We start from the raw sequence: 22,857 nt of genomic DNA, 5'->3' as shown, positions 1-22,857 counted from the left end.
ATTATAAAACCCCAGTTTAGATAACTCATTAAATGCCTCACTGATTAGGTAATGAACAGTGTCATTGAGTAAATATGAAAATCGTGTAGGGCATCAACACGACATTAACATTCTAGATTGATCTGGACCGATCCTGATTCTGATTTTTTTAATATACCATGGCAGTACTTTCCACACCTGTTTTCGACGAAAATAATCTGATAATATAATTCCGTTTTTTAAAGTGTAAATCTTTTAAAAACCAGATTGTCTCAGCAGCAGGGGACCATGGGCTGTCATGTGCATATAAGTGCAGAGGTTTATCCTCTCATTCCCACTTGAGTCATCTCAAGCACACTTAAAAAGTTTTGGTCACCAGTCAATTCAGTTTTAGTTTAGGGTTGTTGTTATGTTGTTATAGCAACAAGCTCATCTTTCCTGCCCATTCAGCTGTCCCCTTTTGTGGTGTGCATCCAATCAGGTTTTCCGTTTTATATTTTCATTACTTTGTTATGGCCATAGTTCTCTTAGTTATGCACTTGCAAATGTCTCTGCGATCATGATGGACCAAAAAAAAGAGTTAGGCGTTCCTCTTGCAGTGGATAAATCCGTGGGTCCCACTTCGAAGTTGGTGTATTTAGGCCTAGAAATTGATTCAGAGCATCAAGTTATTTCAGTACCACATGACAAGCTAGAAAAAATTCAGAAAAACATCACAGCAGCACTACATAAGTCCAAGCTATCATTAAAAGACATGCAATCTCTCATAGGTTTGCTTACCTTTGTTTGTAAAGCTGTAAGCCCTGGTAGAGCATTTTTGCGCCGGCTTATTGACTTAACATGTGGGATAAAACATTCATGGCACAAAATTAGGCTAACTGCAGGCGCAAAAAGTGACTTGAACACTTGGTTGCTTTTCTTGCAGCAGTTCAATGGGTCTGCAATTATTCCTGAGCAATTTTGGCAAAACGACTCAGATATGCAATTATACACAGACGCGAGTAAAGGAATTGGGTTTGGCGGGTTCTTTAAAGGTAGTTGGTTCCAATCCAAGTGGCCTAGTGATTTTCAAGTTCAAGAGCGCAGCATTGCATGGTTAGAATTCTTCCCTATTGTTGTAGCAGTTGTTCTGTGGGGCCAGAGTTTGAAAGGCAAGCGTATCATTATTAGGTCAGACAATGAGTCAGTAGTGGCAATCATAAACAAGCAAACAACAAAGTGCCCCAAAATCATGACTATGGTACGTTTCTTTGTTTTGCAATGTCTCAAATTCAACCTAACATTTCGGGCTCGCCATATACCAGGTAAAGAAAACAATTTAGCAGATGCTTTGTCACGTTTTCAGATGGGCCGATTCTGGAAAGGAGCTCCGAATGCAGCAAAAGCAGGAACCCCAATTCCTCCATTTCTCTGGAACCTTTAGAATCAGAGGTACAAAGGTTACTAACTGCGTCACTGGCTGCAAGTACAAAAATGTCATATATTCGTGCAATAGATCACTTTAACTGTTTTAGGGCAAAATATGAATTTGGCCATGCGTGGCCTGCTTCAGTTTGTCAGACTGCTGCATATATTGCCCATATGTCTTCAGAAGGGAAAGCCCCTTCAACAATTAATTTATATGTCTCAGCACTTTCTTATGTACATAAGATTAATATGTGGGTGGATCCAACTGACAATTTTATTGTTCACAAGTTAAAATTAGGAACAAAGAGGATCAGTGAAAAAGTAGACAGCAGATGCCCTATAACTATTCCAATTTTGACCCGTTTACTTCAATATTTAGATGGATGTTGTAGTTCAGGTTATGAAATTTCATTGTTTAAAGCAGCCTTTTTATCAGCATTTTTTGGATTTCTGAGAACAAGTGAATACACAGCAAAAACAAAATTAGGGGATTGTTCTCATATTTTGGCATTAGGCGATGTGAAATTTGACAAAAGTCGTGGCTTTATGGTTCTTAAGATAAGATTTTCTAAAACTGATCAAATTGGGTCAATTTCAAACATCCAGATTCATAGAGGGTCTACACCAGCTCTTTGTCCGGTCTCTGCTATGCAAGAGTATTTAAGCAAGAGACCGGCAGGGGATGGCCCTTTATTTGTTCATTTTGCCGGGGATCCTTTAACTTATTTTCAAGTTTCGTCCATTTTAAAGAAGGGGGTCAGAGCATTGGGCCTGTCAGAAGCAGGGTTTAGTCCACATAGTTTCCGTATTGGAGCTGCAACATGTGCAGCTATGCACGGTATTCCAATAGATGCAATCATGCGTATGGGCCGTTGGCAATCATCGGCAGTGAATTTATATATTAGACCCGAAAGAGTGGTACATCCAGAAATGTTAACTTAACAGTTGGCACATGTCAGATACATATGTGCATATATCACTAATGTGCACCAAACACAAAAAGGTATCATTTCATCAATTTGCTTAATATGTTTAAATTAAATGGTGCCATATTTACACATGTAAGTTTAAATATTTGGATTGAATCACATCAATATAAAATTATGCAACTGTATATTATACAATATGTAGTGTTTTTCTTTATGTTGTAGTTTAAGAATATTTGGGCCACATACTGTTTTCTTTTTTGTGTTTATATTATAGATAACAGAAGAGTATTAATAATGGGGGACAGCATTATATACTGGGCTGGTTACGACAAAGTACAGTTACCAGGGGCAGGCTATGTTGATTGGAAAGGAGTAAGAGGTTCTCGGATGGCAGGTGTGACAGATCGTCTAAATCGCTATTTGAAGTATAATCCAGCTCCGTCTATCATAATCATTCACCTCGGTACAAATGATCTACTGGTTAGCAGTTCAAAAGACCTTCGCAATAGAATAACTGAAAACTTGACCAGCATTAGAGAACTTCTTCCCATGGCCACGCTTATATATTCTGATATATTATCCAGATTGTTTTATTACGGCCAGAAGAAACGAGGAGCGGGTAAAAATCCCGCAAAAATGCCAATCAGCACGCACATAAAGTATGCAAAAGTTTGAATGCCAAAGTTATTGTCCATGGTAACTACTGGCTGACATCTAGGGATAATGGAGACGCACCATTTAGATATGATGGCCTTCATTTGTCAGAACAGGGATTGGATTTGTTCAGGGCTCATCTGGAGCATGCTCTGCGTTTCTTTAGGGAGCATCCCGATGCTTTTCGTTTCCCACCTTTGTAAATTTTATTTTTGGGGAGGGGGAGGGAGTTGTTATGCAAGTTTCTCCATTGAGAAACTTGTATGGCATTATTTCTTCTTTTGGAGATTTCTAATTATTTAATTGCGGGTATAAAATGTTGTTTCCAATCCAATCCTCTGTTTCATCCAAAGATGTATCCGTTTTGCTAAAGAGGAAATTTGGTTAAATGTGATACAGAAGTCAACTTTTGTGTCTTGTATGGTTGACTTGTACACATTTTTCCAATAATTCTTGTATTTATTTATTTTATATGAAGATAAATCATTTAAAATGCTTGCTCCAATTATTGATTTCAATTGATATATTTGTATTAATTTATATGAAATCGATTGTTAATAATTTCAATATAGTCTTATGAAAATGTGGAATTGTTATAAATATTTTGCATGTATTAAAGGGTCCTCATGATCGTGGGACAATGCGGAGTCTAAATTTTGTGTTGTGTGTTTTCCTGCTGTCTCGAGACAATTCCGTTTTTAAAGTGTACATCTTTTAAAAACCAGATTGTCTCAGCAGCAGGGGACCATGGGCTGTCATGTGCATATAAGTGCAGAGGTTTATCCTCTCATTCCCACTTGAGTCATCTCAAGCACACTTAAAAAGTTTTGGTCACCAGTCAATTCAGTTTTAGTTTAGGGTTGTTGTTATGTTGTTATAGCAACAAGCTCATCTTTCCTGCCCATTCAGCTGTCCCCTTTTGTGGTGTGCATCCAATCAGGTTTTCCGTTTTATATTTTCATTACTTTGTTATGGCCATAGTTCTCTTAGTTATGCACTTGCAAATGTCTCTGCGATCATGATGGACCAAAAATCCCACCCACCCTCCCAATAGCGGGAAGGGTAACTCAGTTAACTAAATATTGTCAAAGATACTCTAATAAGATGGTATATCCAATCATGCTGCTTTATGCTTTGAAAATAAAGGCTTGGTATGGAGTTTCTTCAAAACCTGAAGAATCTCGTCGGTAGATTGTCTCCACTTTCTACTGCGTTTTATGGTGCTTGGATGTGTTAAGGATTTTCTTCAAAACCTGAAGAATCTCGTCTGTAGATTGTCTCCACTTTCTACTGCGTTTTATGGTGTTTGAATGTGTTACGGAGTTTCTTCGAAACCTGAAGAATCTCGTCTGTAGATTGTCTCCACTTTCTACTGCGTTTTATGGTGTTTGAATGTGTTACGGAGTTTCTTCGAAACCTGAAGAATCTCGTCAGTAGATTGTCTCCACTTTCTACTACGTTTAATGGTGCCTGGATGTGTTAAGGATTTTCTTCAAAACCTGAAGAATCTCGTCTGTAGATTGTCTCCACTTTCTACTGCGTTTATGGTGTTAAAGGCTTGGTATGGAGTTTCTTCAAAACCTGAAGAATCTCGTCGGTAGATTGTCTCCACTTTCTACTGCGTTTTATGGTGCTTGGATGTGTTAAGGATTTTCTTCAAAACCTGAAGAATCTCGTCTGTAGATTGTCTCCACTTTCTACTGCGTTTTATGGTGTTTGAATGCGTTACGGAGTTTCTTCGAAACCTGAAGAATCTCGTCTGTAGATTGTCTCCACTTTCTACTGCGTTTATGGTGTTTGAATGTGTTACGGAGTTTCTTCGAAACCTGAAGAATCTCGTCAGTAGATTGTCTCCACTTTCTACTACGTTTAATGGTGCCTGGATGTGTTAAGGATTTTCTTCAAAACCTGAAGAATCTCGTCTGTAGATTGTCTCCACTTTCTACTGCGTTTATGGTGTTTGAATGTGTTATGGAGTTTCTTCGAAACCTGAAGAATCTCGTCTGTAGATTGTCTCCACTTTCTACTGCGTTTAATGGTGCCTGGATGTGTTAAGGATTTTCTTCAAAACCTGAAGAATCTCGTCTGTAGATTGTCTCCACTTTCTACTGCGTGTTATGGTGTTTGAATGTGTTACGGAGTTTCTTCGAAACCTGAAGAATCTCGTCTGTAGATTGTCTCCACTTTCTACTGCGTTTAATGGTGCCTGGATGTGTTAAGGATTTTCTTCAAAACCTGAAGAATCTCGTCTGTAGATTGTCTCCACTTTCTACTGCGTTTTATGGTGTTTGAATGTGTTACGGAGTTTCTTCGAAACCTGAAGAATCTCGTCTGTAGATTGTCTCCACTTTCTACTGCGTTTTATGGTGTTTGAATGTGTTACGGAGTTTCTTCGAAACCTGAAGAATCTCGTCAGTAGATTGTCTCCACTTTCTACTACGTTTTACAGAGCGTGATTGAAGGCTTTATGTAGCTAATAATTGCTTGTTTGGAGTATCTTTAGTTAATTGACTATAAGTATCAGTGGTTTTAATAATATCTATATATCATTAATAGTGTATATGTAAATACCGGCTCTGGTTGGATACAAAATTTTAATTGCTGGCATTATTTCTTCTTTTGGAGATTTCTAATTATTTAATTGCGGTTATAAAATGTTGTTTCCAATCCAATCCTCTGTTTCATCCAAAGATGTATCCGTTTTGCTAAAGAGGAAATTTGGTTAAATGTGATACAGAAGTCAACTTTTGTGTCTTGTATGGTTGACTTGTACACATTTTTCCAATAATTCTTGTATTTATTTATTTTATATGAAGATAAATAATTAAAATGCTTGCTTTTATTATTGAGTTCAATTGATATATTTGTATTAATTTATATGAAATCGATTGTTAATAATTTCAATATAGTCTTATGAAAATGTGGAATTGTTATAAATATTTTGCATGTATTAAAGGGTCCTCATGATCGTGGGACAATGCGGAGTCTAAATTTTGTGTTGTGTGTTTTCCTGCTGTCTCGAGACAATTATATCTAACAGTACTCTTAACTAAAATAATCTGCGTGCTGGACATAGACTTCAACGTAAAAAGTCCAAGTTTTGAGATATTTTCTCAAAATATCAAAAGCTATCGTAAGAACCACTGAACCAATACTAGGTTTGTTTGTACTCATTTTAATGCATTTTACATGCTGATTCCAAATATGGTCATGAAAATTTACAATTCTGAAATTTTTGAATTTAAAAAAAAATTGAAACTTGTCGTCTGCAATCGACACACATCCGCGTGAAGGGAGTTAACTATTATAACCCTTATTGCAACAACCCTTACCTTGACCCTGACCTATAGCTTATAACCATACAGTTTAACCTTAACCTATACCTTACCCATTTAACTTATCCTGAATGTTGAGATTGTCCCAATCCGAACCTTTACCTTATCTCATCCTAATCCTGCTAACTCTAACCTAATTCTAACCCATGCCCTAATACTATTGCTTTTGCTAAAACTATCTCTGTCCCTTAAAACTTACGCTTTAACCCTAAACTGTAACCTATCTCGGGTTCATAACCCAAATATCATGCAACCACCATCATCATCCTAATCCAAATCCTACTATGTATTATAAATAAACTCTAGTTCTAACCCAAACCCTAAACATAGGACATCCCTAAACAATAACATTGACCTCTAACTTCTATTATCGCAACCTAAATCCTAACCCTAACCTACCCTAAACAACATGTAACATAATCCATATTAATCCACATTGCATGACGTGGATTAGAGCACTACACATCTGCTCTCGTGGAAGATTATGACAATCTTTGGTGCTACTTCGACAACACCAGACACGACAGATTGATCAGTTACAATTATTCACGGTGCACCAAGTTTAAGATGAAGGCTGTTTGTTATATAGGTGTAAAACCTATACGAGGGACATTTAACACAGATGATTACCGGTTGAAGTTATTCATGGAAACTGCCCTGTTACATATTGTCAAACTTGTCATGTGAAATGCCCTGTTATTTGAATAATGTCATACAGAAACTCGGTCAGTTTTTGGAACTTCATATTTTCTGCAGCCTTTTCAAAGTTACTTCCGTTCACCGCCTTTTCCTCTCTTGTCCACTGTTTGAAACTGTCTTCCACTATGTTTTTTTGGAAAAATGATGGTGCCATTGAAGTCATCAGTTTAACCTGTTAAAGGACACACAAACAATAAAATAGATTAATGAGCATGTTTTGTGAAGTCAATCCCCTGTCAAATTTTCACTGCCATTTCATTTTTATATCATCTTCAGTAGATAGCAATTTGATCAAATCTACGATTAAGTGAATTCTTCAGATAGCAAACTTTTTTCATCTTCTTCAGAAAGCAAGTTTTTAACCGATTAATGCACACTCGGAATTATCGGCAAGTGGTTAAGAGAATTTGATTAGGCAAATATATAAGGATTTTGATTTTGGCTTTGTGAAACATTAAACACAGAATCGAATTCTCGAGACTGACCATCAACAATTATTTGGAGGGGTGTCACACAAGCTTGCTCTGAAATATCGTGATTAATCCATGGAATTGAGCCGTTACCCTTATATACTTTATTATAAATTATGTATAGTTTTTCTAGATTTATAGCACAGAGCAATCAATTTCATTTTTCTTTCAAAAATACAAATAAGAATGTAGATCAATGGAGATACGAGCAAATTGCGAACAAATCATATATTGTTTATCATTAAAAAAACACTCCCAAAACGTGTGTTGCTATCTTCAGTAGATAACAAGCTTCTCCCAGCTGGAGTCTACAATGCTGGCCACAAGTGTTGGCACTGTTTTGATAGGGTTATTTAAATAAGCCCCCACTCCCCCGTTCAATGTTGAATCTTACTTTTTTGGTCACGCGTGCCTAGTGGCACCTGACTTTGATTGGTGGGGAAGGGGGAAGGTTGGGGTGTTAGGAAAATGTATAGGCTTGACACCAAAGAAACCTCCATTTCATCACGTTAAAAGTTACGGAAATAAGGCCTTAATAAAGTGTACGTTTTCAGAAGTGTCCCAACATATTTTGGCCAGTATGTAGATTTTAAACAAAATAATATTCTTTTAAATTAAATCTGTGTATAGATGCCACAGATACATAATTCACGAGTACGAGTTGTAATGATGTTCTTTTAAGAAGAAGCCGGTCCGGTGTATCTTCGTAGCGAAGATGGTAAGGCATACTTTGTATTAGCAAGAACATCATCGACATTATGACCCCATTGCACTCACCATCACACACGCGCGCGAGTGTTGCATGGTCCAGCAAACGCCAAAGTGGTCGCTCGTGCGAATCTTAACTGGACAAGAATATTATCTTGATTCTGATCTTTTTATAGCATTTTTTTTGTAAACACAGTAATCGAATCATCACGCCTGACCGTCAACAGATTCAGAGAAAGAGAATGGTTTATTACAACTCGGATCTGAATAACTTTTAAACACTCTATATCGGACAAAACTCACTTGCACCTGGTTCGCATTTATACCATTATTTTCTGCGTATATTATGATGGAAGAAAGCTTGGGAAGATATAGCTTGCTATCGTCAACTTTAATGTCGATGTAAGCCACACGTTTAGGTGATTTTTCTAATATCTCTAGTAGATATATAATGTAAACGATTTTCAAAATAATGTTCTTTTTAATTAATAGATGCAGCGTTTGTGCTCTATAGCCAATTTAGTGTTATCTTCGGTAGATAGCAAGGTTATACTTACAGTGTTATCTTCAGTAGATAGCAAAGTTAGTGCTATCTGCAGTAGATAGCAAAGTTAGTGCACCTATCTAGCAGTAGGTAGTAAAGTTAGGGCTATCTTCCGTGAATAGAAAAGTTAGTGCTATAGTCGGTATAGCAAAGTGAATGATATCTTCAGCAGATAACAAAGTTAGCACTATCTTCAGTAGATATAGCAAAGTGTGTTATATCCTTACATAGAAAAGTTAGTGCTATCTTCGGTAGATAGCAAAGTTAGTGCTGTCTTCAGTAGATAGCAAAGTTAGTGCTATCTTCAGTAGATACGGTATAGAAAAGTGTGTGCTATCCTCCGTAAATAAAAAAAGAGTTAGTGCTATCTTCAGTAGATAGCAAAGTTAGTGCTATCTTCAGTAGATAGCAAAGTGTGTGCTATCTAGTGTATTCTATCTTCATTATAGATAGGAAGGTAAGTTCTATCTTCAGCGGATAGCAGTAGCTAGTATAATCCCAAATAATGCTATCTACTGCGCACAGCAAGTTATGGTACCAAATAAAGGCGATTATTATAGTCCATTTGACTTTCCCGTTTGGCAGATTTACACAACTACGAACCCGAGTTGGTCCAACAGAGTGGTCGCGCGAATTTTGAACGGACAAGATTCTTGATTCTTATCTCTACAGAGCATTTTTGTAAACACGGTAATCGAATCATCACGCCTGACCGTCAGTAATATCAAAAGGGAAAAGGGATTACAACTTTGATCTGAATAATTCTTAAACACTCCGCCGGACTTGGTCCACTCGCACCTGTTTGTATTGGTATTAACGTGATTAGAAATATCCGTTCGTTTATCCATCGGCCTTTGAGAAAAACTAAATGGCGATCACGCGTGGAGATTGGATTTCAACGCGTATTGGAATGGCTCAAAAAGATATGAATCGTGATATCCTTGTCCATTCAAAATATATATGAATATTTACGTTTGAAGTGCAAATATACGGAAATTGTAGAACAGACATTGTCACTGACGCGGAAAAGTGTTAAGCTTACCATATAAAAGCATGTAATAATACAAGTCAAATTTGATCGGAAAAAGTTTAATTTTACAGCTGCAGGATGTGAAGATGTTTACACCGATTTCATTTATGTGATGATGGGTTCTGAATAAACATCAAAATGAAAATTGGTTGACCATATCTTTTGATATATATTAAAAAATTGACACGGAGACGGTTGTCCATAGTACCAATGTCACAGCTGCACACGAGATTTCACGAAGTTATTGCAGAATGAACAGTGCACTGAGCATTAATTTTGTGGGAAAACTAAAAATAAAAAGTCAAAGAAAATAAACTGGGGAAAATACAAATAAAAACGATGGAGGGGGAATAAAGGAAAGTGAAAATGGGAGGAAATGAAAGAGACAAGTGAAAACTAAAATAGATGAGACAGAATAAGAGGGAAACATTTGTGTTCACTAAGACTGAGAAAGGAAGAGAGAGAAAGAAATCAAGCAAGCAAGCAAACAAGCAATCAATTAAGCAAGTATCATTTAGAGTGTTATACAGTGGAAAGTATATAGTATCACAAAGGTATCACAATTCGGTGTTATCTTCAGTAGATAGCAACTTGTCATTGGCAGATAACAAAATGTATTTGTTAGTAAATGTATATTACTAGCTTCAGTAGACAGCATATTTTGCACTTTCTTCAACTATTTGAAAGAAATAAAGAAAGAGAGAGAGAGAAAGAAAGAAATAAATAAAGAAAGAAAGAAAAAAGAAAGAAAGAAAGAAAGAAGAAGGAAAGAAAGAAAGAAGAAGGAAAGAAAGAAAGAAAGAAGAAGGAAAGAAAGAAAGAAACAAACAAACAAAGGGAGAAAGAAAGGAAGAAAGACGAAAGAAAGAAGGAAAGAAAGGAAGAAGGAAAGAAACAGAGAAACAAACAAACAAGTGGAGAAAGAAAGGAAGAAAGAAGAAAGAAATAAGGAAAGAAAGAAAGAACGAAAGAAAGGAAGGAAGAAAAAAGAGAGAAAGAGAAAGAAAGAAAGAAAATGAATGAGAGAAAAATAAATAGAGGGAGAATGAGAGAGAGGGGGTGGACAGGGAGAGAAGGAGAGAAAAGGGGGAAATAGGAAGAGCGAGAGGTGGAGATGATTCAGATGAAGATGTTTAGTGACGATGCTTTGTTTTGTGAGTCTCATCTCATGTTTTCCAAGCTGATAGCAGAGTACAAAGAAGGAGGGGAGTTTTGCTGACCACTCTATTCCACGTCTAATCATCAAAAATTGCCTCCAGATTTATCCTACTAACTGTATTATTTTAAACATACGAAGGGCCGAAAAGGGGCTTTTGTCTTACATAAACTTAAACCGCAAAAAATTGAGTCAGCCGCAGAAACAATCGTATTAATTTAACAAAAATACCGTCTATAGAAGTACATTTATTGTTGTATTGTTTTTTCATATTATTTTATTTTTCTTTAATACAGATTATTGAGTGAATAATGGCCAGTAGTGATGAACTATTATGTCAACATATCGCTCGGATGACCACTTATATAAATCAGCAGCAATAGCGTGCAAAATGAAAGCATAAACTATTATTGGTCAAATTTCCTGGATGGCCGATCAGAGCTAGCAGCAACTATCTGCCTGACCGGGTAAATAAGTAATCCAAACAGAGGGTTTTATCTGTTGTACTAACCATCCGGTCACGAATATTGTCCATATTTTAAACACAGATGGACAGTAGAATTATTTTTGCAAGAACGACAGAAATAAATGAGCATCAAGGTCTGTTACCGTAAGGGGATTTGATTTTTCAGCATGTTGCTGATTGTGGATTATACTTGTTGCACATCGTTGGAAAAGAATAAAGCAATGATCCCTCGTTAAAATGCCTCAATGAAATGCCGACGTTTGCTTCATTCATTCTTTTCTTTCTTTCTTTCTTTCTTTCTTTCTTTCTTTCTTTCTTTCTTTCTTTCTTTCTTTCTTTCTTTCTTTCTTTCTTTCTTTCTTTCTTTCTTTCTTTCTTTCTTTCTTTCTTTCTTTCTTTCTTTCTTTCTTTCTTTCTTTCTTTCTTTCTTTCTTTCTTTCTTTCTTTCTTTCTTTCTTTCTTCTCTCTCTCTCTTTCTTTATTTCTTTCAAAAGTTGAAGAAAGTGCAAATATGCTGTCTACTGAAGCTAGTAATATACAAATACATTTTGTTATCTGCCAATGACAAGTTGCTATCTTTTTTCTTTTCTTTTCTTTTCTTTTCTTTCCGCAATTTCACTTCTTTCTTTTCTTTCTTTCCTTCCCCCATTTCACTTTTTATGTTGTATTTGTTGTGATTTGCATATGAAATTGGAAAAAGTTGAAGAAAGTACAAAATGTGCTATCAACTAAAGATATACCTTTGCTACCGAATACATTTGTTATCTGCTGATGACAAAACTTTAAAGCTGCTATCTACTGAAGATAGCATTGAATTGCGCTACCTTCTTTTACTATCTATGCTTTCCACTGTATAACACTGTAAATGATACTGTGAGCTCAATTCCTTACGGCTTTTGTTGGTTCGTTTGTACTTTATATCAGTAAAAGTTTGTCTTAATTTTTGTTCTGTAACACTAACAGGTCATACACTTTACAAAGTATACTTAGTATCCAAAACCTCTACTTGCATAGCACCAGATGTTAGGTAAAACTACAGCTCGACAATATAATAACGCAACAAAGTTATCTTTTCGGTAAAGTCTTTCTTAGTACTCTTTCAGAATCAAATCTGAAAGATTTTGACAATATACTATTGTTAGACAAGTTTATTGTATTCAATGTATCAAAATAATAATACATAATTGTCATATTATTGTTCACAATATTTTCTAAAGGGTAACAATATACCTACACAAAACCATGAATAAGGTATATACAGTTACAACTCTTCCATACAAAATATGAAGAATATAAAGAAGCTCACAAATCGAGCTGGAAAGTTTAATTTCACTTCCAAAAACAAGTACCAGATATCGGATCTCCTCTCAATGCGGCGTTCTAGCAGTCTTATTGAACCAAGGTGACGGGGCATTGTTTTGAAGTTAAACTGCGTTTTGTTTGTATGAGCTGGCCATATATCGGAACTGAAAATAAAGGCCGGGGGTTTTTGGTGTCCGGGCTAGTTCGTTACCCCTAGGTTAGCACAATATCAGACTGAAGACCATCATATACCATGAGGCGAACAAATAAAATACGTGTGTACATGGCCTTATGGTAAACCACCTCAGAGGATAATAAAATCTGATATTAGAGGTAGTATTAGGGACATCCCATAATGCAACGCGACACTTTAGAAACTGTTTCTTTTTTTTTATTTCATGATTTTATAGGCCGTGTATTGGAAGCAAAAACAGTTTAATGTTGTTTTACAGCTCTATAGTTCCTGACATACATATATGACAACATAACATAACATAACATAACATAACATAACATAACATAACATAACATAACATAACATAACATAACATAACTTAGCATAAAGGTTCGTTCATACTACCACCGCATTTGCGATGCGGTGCTTTGCGATGCGATGCGTTGCCGCACTGCATCGTACTGCAAACTACTGCATTGCGATATCGCAATGAAGTTAAATACATTTTAACTTGGAAATGCGACGAGTTGCGTTGAGTTGCGGCAAAAGTAATCGATATATCGCCATCGCAAATCAACGCATCGCAAATGCGGTGGTAGTATGAACGAACCTTAAGACTGACAGCAGGTAAAACACACAAACAGAAAATACACAATGTGCTAGCTTTAAAGTCGTTTTAAAAAACATACATCGAGATAAAAAGTAAAACAGTTTCGTTTAAACACACCAGGAAAAACAACAAGTAAAATAAGCATCATGAAAACAATCAAAACCCCAAATATATGAAATACAATATGTATACTTTTCCAGGAAATTGGCTGCCGGATATTTTTGCTTGTACCACCCAATGTACAAAAATTAGGCCTACCCTAATTTGTTTCTTCATAATAATAACCAATTTACTCATTTTTATACCATGAAGAAGAGCTACAAAATTCATTCATTGATGTTATCAGATGAATGCGTGTTTTAAAACGAAACCGCTTATAAAAGTGTCTATCCAATAATTTCTCCTCAAACTCCATTACTGCATTGCATGAAGGGAAGGTATTTAAACCAACTTTTTAACTGGCAGAACATAAGGCAAAGGAAATGGGATGGGGGTTAAAAAACTACACTTGGAGAGGTTTACGGCGTATTTAATGTTATCTACTGAAGATAGCAAGCAATAAAGCACAAAATGCTTGGTTGGGTTTTCGAGAGAAATTTCAACACCATCACCGTCATCTTCATAGAGTTATATTTATATTTTAGAAAACAAGAAGTTTCCGTCAAATAAATTGCTTGGTAATCATGATATAATCGTACAGACATGATAGATGGGTGTCATGTTTTATTTACTGAAATCATCCGCATGAATCATTGAACAAATAGGTCTTATGTCCCTTTAACACAGTTTCAAACTATATCCTTGGATGTTGGAAGATGTAAGAAGTAAAAATAGAAGTTAGTCTGTGCATTACTACTCAACCATAAGGGAGGGGTCCAGGCCCGTAACTAACGGGTAGATGCCACCTTCCCCAAATCGCAAAAAGTTAAAAAAATATCCCCTTTTTTACCTTAAAAAATCGCATTTGCGAACGCAGCGAACAAAAAAAATTAGAAGTTTTGTATGCCTTTTTGATCAAAAAAGGTCCAAAAGCAATAATAATAATAAGAAGAAAAAACAAAAAGAAGATCTACGAGTAGAAGAAGAATATGATGAGAAAAATAATGAGAAGAAGACGAAAAAGAAGAAGAAGAAGAAGATGATGAAGAAGACGAAGAAGAAAAAGAAGAAGGAAAAGAAGGAGAAGAAAAAAATGAGGAGGAAAAGAAGAAGAAGACGAAGAAGGATTAGAAATAGAAGAAGAAGACGGAAAAGAAGAAGAAGAAGAAGAAAAAGAAGGGAAAAAAGACGAAGAAGAAGAAGAGGAGGAGGAGGAAGAAGATAATAGTGATGAGGTAGAAGAAGAAGCAGGGAGGAGGAGGAAGAAAGAGAGGAGGAGAAGAAGTAAGAAGAAACATTGATGTATATAATAAGGCTTATTATACTTTTAAGTGTTGCAAAATAGACAAAAGTTCACTCCTAGAATACCGCTCCGTTTACCAACTGACCGTTCAATTGAGGAAGCTTTAATTTGGCATAAAAGTTCGAAATTTGGCCCACAAAATAAGAATCACTTTTTTTTTCTCCCATGATTTCATTCGTAATAATCAGTGTATATTCTTTCAAGCAACAAATATACCAAAATTAAAATGCTAAAGCCTCATATACTTGCTGCAAAAAATGTTGACCAACTTCGTCTTCCAAGCCTATAGAAACTTCCTCAAAACTTATATAGTATATCAGCAGAGGGCGTTCGCCTCGAAGTAAAATGCCCTAGACACACAAAAAGTTACTTCGTATTCATATCGTTTTCATTTTCTCTTCATCTAAAACAGTCTCACCACAATGAACTTAAAGACTTATTATACGTCCCATATGAATTGTAGTCAAATGTCATTGAATCAGAGAAATTAGATCGAGTTCACAATTAAGACTGGACCGACTGACACTGAAATTCAAATCCCCATCAGTCGATCATACCCTATCAAAAATCATATTACATCGCATATCTTTTTTGTCCCTGTATGAGTGAAACTGACAGATATCATATTATTTGTGTTTAAAACAATCCAATTAATCATTTAATTTGATTTATTCGTTTTGATTTGTTAAAAGAGAGAAACAGATAAAAAGGTTTAATGTCCGCAGAAAAGTTGAAATGGTGTAACCTTTATTTGTGAGTCACGGAACAGATTAAAATGTTGTATTAGTTGTACAATGACAACACGAACTCGTAACTATCAATCTGCGTTTAATTGTAGCAACTGCCATATCAAATTGCTCGTTGAGTCATATGGTGTAATCTAAACATATAACATAATTCCAATATTTCCGCAAGCCATTCAAAGAGAGAAAACCTGTAATAGCCCATGTACATCATGATGAGAAGAAAATGTGTTTTCCTTTTGCCGAGGTGATTTTCTTTACTACTTTTTCTTCTCTATAGCTATAGTTGAGATTAAGATTGGTAAAATAGCCCGACAGTAAACGTCTCCATAAGTTGAATTCAAATCACAAATTGGATGTACGTAATATGGATGCATGATGAGATAATTACTACTCCTCTTAGGCAAAGTTTTCCCCTCGTAGTTAATGGCAAAGTTTACCTTTGATGAGGTTGAAATAAGCTCCGAGCTAAACGTTCCTTTTATAATGAGTTTCTTGACTTCAATATACTTATGTACACTCTGAAATTTGCGGATACCGTTTTATATCGTTTGGAAACCATGTAAAAATATTTGCGTAACATGGTTCAGATTTATTTACCATTATACCTGAATGCATTACATAGATTTAAAATGGCTTAACAGTATTGAGAGAGGAGATATACTTGAACATGTATACGAGTTTGTGTCTTTTTGAGCTATTTTAGCTATTTTGTGTTATTTAATCATTTGTTAAAAAAAACCCATTACAACTATACCAATAACAACGGCTTCAACAATGACAAAATATTCTTTCATGTGTTTTATCTCATTTACTTGAAAACCCTTGTATTCCATATGCCAAACCACCAGTTGGAATGTCTCCTATCATGTCTAACACAGACTGAAGATCTAAAGATCATCTCTCGCTCTTTCTCGTCCCCTCTCTCTCTCTCTCTCTCTCTCTCTCTCTCTCTCTCTCCGCTCTTTCTCTTTGCATCGCCTTTCTCCGTCTCTGTCACTCCTTCCTTTCTCTTTCTGTTTTCTCATCTCTCTCTTCTCTCCATCAGCTCAGCTCCTCTATTCACCCCTTGCACAGTTCTGCCATGGATAGAGCCTCGAACTGACAACAGACACGAAAGGAATTACGTAAAGTTACGCAATGGTATGACTGGTTCAATTCCCATTCATGCATGCTACCAGTTCGCGCGTTTTCGGGCTATACCCTTAAACTTGATGACCGTGCATTGAACGAATAGCTGTCTCTTGTTTGTATTTGCAGGTGTATGCTATTTAATGTTTGTTTATTTGTGATTTTGTTTGCTATTACCTTTTCCCGACATCAGCTGCTTCCCTTACGAACGCCGAAATTTCCAATGCCGAATTTAGGCGCACACCAAGCCAACAACTCAGAGGTACCATTGAACAACACTGGAGGAATACATCACGCAGGTGGGTACCCGAACAAACACCGACCTATCAGAAACAAAATGGATTCTAGCGTATATGAAATTACAACAAAGTTACCCGAGTAATAGAAGGAGGTCAGATAACAACATGATGATGAGAAAAGATATAAGGTCAACGAAAAAAAAGAGGTAATTTTAGCCAACCTACCAACTACTCAATAACATCGATTAGACCGCGTGTACCAATTTCTAAGTAATTCACTTACTCTTAGTTCTCGGGCCACCAGATGATAGTTCTGTGGGCTAGCACACTTTTACCAAAACATCATTAAGAAACTGGAATAAATATTGGAAAACAAAACAAGTAATTAAGAGTGTACATGATTACAATTGATTGTTCCCCTCAGCTTTATTAACTAACCCCAAAGGGTAACCGGTAATAACGACAACGTTACCGAAATTGTATGCTTCAACACTGCAACTTAATGATCTGCGTGCTAGCCATATAGGCCTCAACATAAGAAGTCCAAATTTTTTGATATTTTCTCAAAATATCAAGAGCGATCTCACAAACTGCTGAACCAATACTAGGCTTGTTTGTACTCATTTTAATGCATTTTTCATGCTGATTCCAAATATGGTCATGAAAAGTTACAATTCTAAAATTTTTGAATTTTTAAAACAAATTTGAAACTTGTCGTCTGCAGTCGACACCCACGTGGAGAGAGTCTTAATATAACCAAAGTTCATCATATACGTGCATGCAGCAAACTTGTACATCTTCTCTTTCTTTAGAGTGTATATATTTTGCTTACTTTTCTACCCTTTTGTAAGTTCTTGCGCTAAACGTTTTAAATCTTGCTTGGTCTCGTACTAGAGCGATTAGTACATGGCTGATGTGCATCGGGCATGATTAGCGGCAAGTACTTGGCGATGTTGGATTTCGGTAATGAGATATTATGGGTGAATTAAACATCGCTGCCCTGTGCATGTTTGTTTAAGATGTGGATTTGCCAAAATATGCTTTTCTGGCGTTAAAATTTACCTTACCGAATTACGTTTACATTCGCTTTTAGACATGTATGTATACGAAATAGTTGATGGAAAGAGGACTGTTTAGCATAAATACGCGAACCTCACATCCCCTTAAAATCGGTGAAATCACTCAAAGTTAACATTATAGGCCATGGGGGGTTGTAATCGCCATTGATACACCCTACCAGCTCCCCTTCCTGGACCCGTCTCTGTTCGGGGCTCAAACAACTTAGCACAAGACGCAGGGAAAAGATAAACTTAAACTTATAACAGATAATAAAAAAAACCTAGAAAGTGCAAATGAAAGACATAAATTGTTATTTTTTTCGCAAAAATTTGAATACATGGAACGATCATTTTGTAGTATTTTGATCGCCCTGGATTATGGTCCCATACATAGTTTAAGCTATATTTAAGATTTAGCAATAAAATTAATTTTACATAATTTCAGCTGTGATTTTCTTAAAACGCGAACGAAAAACTATTGTCGATTTAACAACAAAATTAATTTTACATAACGTCAGCTGTGATTTCTTAAAACGCGAAAGAAAAACTATTATCGAATTTAGTCCAAGCTCTTCTGCTATAAGGGTTATCAAATTTATACAAACTATTTATGTAGCTACCCCGCCGTATTCCATTTTCAATCATCATGCATATATACAACTTTCCAAAGTTATAATAACTCATTTTATTTATTCAATAATATAATCATGGCAGCTTTTATTGACATTGCCACTAAGCTCTTAAAATCATTCCGAGACGATACCTGTCTTATATACCCCCGAAATGTTTTCTCAAACTAGCCCCCCGCTAACCACTAGAGATTTAGTTACCAGACTGTAGATAGGGGGTAGGCCATCGGCTAAAGTTTTTACCAATAACGTGTCCCTGGTTAAGACCAAGGCATTTTGCTCACTAATTAGGTATTATTACGCGAAGACAAGTTAAAAGGCTCGTCCTCCAGGTTAAAGCTCATGGGTGAGCACTTTTAACTTTCCAACCTCTCGTATAAAGTTTGTATGCAGGCTACTACACGCGAATCAAGCTTGTATGTAACGTTAACCTGCAAGAAATTAAGCTACAAGAGTTTTTCTTCTTCTGTTTTTTTCTTTTCAGCCAAAAGTCAAATTGCAAGGAAGCTAAAACTACAGGCATTTCTGATCCAACAGATTGATAGTTCCGGGCTTTTTAGTAATTCGTGCTGGTGATTTTTGCCAATTTAGATAAATGGTCTAGGGGACTTGAAGGTTGAATGGCCTCGTGAGACTAGTTAGTAGTTTTTATTATTATGCGTGCTCCTCCATTTGCTTTTATTGAAGCCACAGTTGGTCACAATTATTATGTGTCTTCTTATTTTATGATTAGGGTTTGTATAATTTGTTTGATTAATATGGTACATAAAAAATGGAAACCAAAAAAAACCCAAAACAAACAAATTAAATTAAAAAAAAATAAATAAATAAAAAACAACAAATCGGAATAAATGGTAAATAAAACAGTTAATTGGTAAGTGAATAAATTCACGAATGACGTAAATAAAGCATGACACAAAAAGCACAAATAATAAAATTATCAATAAAAATAAATCATCTGACCTTTCTGATTTTTTCTTTCATGCTATGACCCAGCAAACACAAAAACATTTTAAAAACGTTTTAAACAAGTTATATTTTGGGTTTTGGTTTAGGCAAAAACGTTTTAATAACATTAAAATGTCGGGTTATATGAAAAGGTCATGAAAATGTTGTAAAACGTTTTGTATGAAAACACACTGCAACAATATTTTTAAAACGTTTTTCAAAATGTTATTGTAAACTATTTTTTGCAAACATTTTTTGCCAAGTAATTTGTCAACACTGAAATAACATTATGTTAAAATATTTGCAGTAGGTTATCACAAAATGTTTTTTAATGTTATGAAAACGTTTTTTACCCTTTATATACCCTTTATATAACCCGACATTTAAACGTTTTCTGACAACTTTTTATAACCTTTTGCGAATTATGTCGAAAACGTTTTGTGTGGGGATGTATCAACATTTTCATTCCTTTAAAACCAAATCGGAATAAATGGTAAATAAAACAGTTAATTAGTAAGCGAATAAATTCACGAATGACGCAAATAGAGCATGATGACACAAAAAGCACAAATAACAAAATTATTAATAATAATAATAAATTATCTGACCTTTCAGTATTTTTCTTTCCATGCTATGAGGTATCAATATTTTCATTCCTTTAAAACCAAAACTTTTAGATAGAAACTATTCAAAATGTAATAAAACCCATCCATGAAAGGCTCATTTACATGGCTATTGAATTAATAATATACGCAAACTATTAAAAACTTTAATAGCGTAAATTGGAGGTGAGCATGACATGGAATACAGATATAGCCTGAAACCTGTGAGGATAAAGTCTTCATTTCTTGCCCCTTAGATGTCCGGCTGATCAGCTCTGATGTCCGCTTATTCAAGCGAGTCACTCGCCATTCCCTCAGACCGTTATTTCTTTCGTCTACCGTAGATAGCATATCATGTTACTTATATCAACTTAATAGAGGGCGTTAGCGTGGGCTTAAATAAGGACTATGAATAACGATTTAAAATTGATTTGGTTTAGGAATAAGGGGTCATATTTCCCTTAAAAATATTATGGATTAATGCCCTGGATTATGTTTCATATTGGGTTGTATGTATGAAAGATGATATCATTATGTTAACATGAAAACTATTGATTATGTTTTACATTTGAGTATATGTTATGTAAGAGATGAGGAAAGATGAGGAAATATTCTCGCGTTACAGGGTTCAAATTTGGCACATACTGTTTACTATTGCCATGTGATTTCGTTCTTAGCAACGCTTTAAGGGATGCAACCTTGTATCACGATACCGTATGGTATTGATTTACATTAATATATTCTTCCATTGATGTATATTTACAATGACCTTGCGATGAGAATTCGTCTTCTCAGTGTTTTGAGTTTATAGAAAATGCACTATTTCACCTTTTATCTTATCGACATACATGATATGTTATACTTTCTTCTACATCAGGCTATTGCATTGTTTGTTCTTCCTCCTCTTTTCGTCTTCCATTTCTCATTTTACTTTCCTCTGTTTTGCCTTCCTCTTCTTCGTCTTCCTCTTCTTCTCCCTTTTCTTCTTCTTTTACTTCCTTTCGGTTTTTTTCTTTGCACCTTTTTAGTTTTCTGCTTCCTCCTTTTTGCTTTTCTTCTTTTTATTCTCCTTCGTATTCTTCTCATTTCCTTTTCTCGTCGTCTTCCTGCTTCGTTTTCCCCATATTCTCCTTCTTCCCATCCTCATCTTCTCTGGTTCTTGTTGTTGTTGGTGGTGGTGGTGTTGTTGTTGTTGTTATGATTCGTTGTGTCCTTCTTCGTCACAGCCTTGTGTGAAACGCTGTGTGCAAGTTACGTCATCAACATACATTTTCCAAATCCTGCTGCACCATGCAAAATATACTTAGTGTATTTACATTATTCTACCTCTTTTTGTTGACTCCTCCTGTTTCTCATCCTTTTTCTATATTATTATTATTACTTTTTTTTTTTATTATTATTATTATTATTATTATTATTATTATTATTATTATTATTATTATTATTATTATTATTGTTATTACTAGTATTATTATTATTGTCGTTGTTGTTGTTATTGTTATTGTTGTTGTTGTTATCATCATTATTATTATTATTATTATTATTATTATTATTATTATTGTTGTTGTTGTTGTTGTTGTTGAAGTATATTAGCAATAATAGTAGTTATGGTTTAGAATATCTATCATGTTTATCGATATAATAGGTTTTCCAGCATTTTTCAATGCCACGAGGAATTATGCCCCAAGCAAGTCATGACATCAATGTGCGTTTTCCGTTACCTGCGATACCACGTACGTTACGCTTCATTCATTTTAGACCTGACATTTTAGATTAAATCTTGGCGATCTTGCCATCCTCCTCCTCCTCCGCCGCCGCCTTATCTTCCTCCTTCTTGTCATCATCTCCAACAGCATCATCATCATCATCATCATCATCATCATCATCATCATCATCATCATCATCATCATCATCATCATCATCATCATCATCATCATCATCATCATCATCATCATCGTTGTCGTCGTCTTCGTCTTTTTGTTGTCTTCGTCGTCGTTTTATGGTTGTTGTTGTTGTCATCATCGTCACCGTTTTAGTCGTCGTCGTCGTTGTGACGTCATCACATTGAAGTTATTATTGTCATCATCATTATCGTCATCATCATCATCATCATCATCATCACAATCATCATCATCATCATCATCATCACTATCATCTGAATGGTCATTAAGATGGTCATTTTGAGTTCAATGACCTCAAAATAGGTCAACTACTTTAATTGGTTTTGACAGATTCATAATAAATAAACTCTTTCTGCCATTTGATGTATAAGTTGACAACCCATAATGGTGCCCTGCTGCGTAGAAAATCATTAAAATCTTGATACCTAAATAGGTCTAGCAGGCGTGCATATCTGTGGTTTCCAGTAATATTGGCGTGCTCGGAGTGAGACGATCGCCAGCAGAGTCCGCTACCCTCTGGGCCTGACCAGTTTAGCATTACCCCTTCTAGTGTCCGAATTCCACAACAATCAAAAGCGCATAACATATGTCAAATCCAATACGGAAACAGACATAGTTTTCTCACAACTTTATTTTTGAAATTCTATAATGAATGCAATATGCAGGTGCTATTTATATATATCCTTTCTTCAAATCACCATAGGTTATACAGTGTATTACCCGGTGTCATTACTAATGAA

Source organism: Amphiura filiformis, chromosome 3 (genome assembly GCF_039555335.1).
Source record: "Amphiura filiformis chromosome 3, Afil_fr2py, whole genome shotgun sequence".
NCBI classification, from domain to species: Eukaryota; Metazoa; Echinodermata; class Ophiuroidea; order Amphilepidida; family Amphiuridae; genus Amphiura; species Amphiura filiformis.
This window is presented reverse-complemented; position numbering follows the sequence as displayed.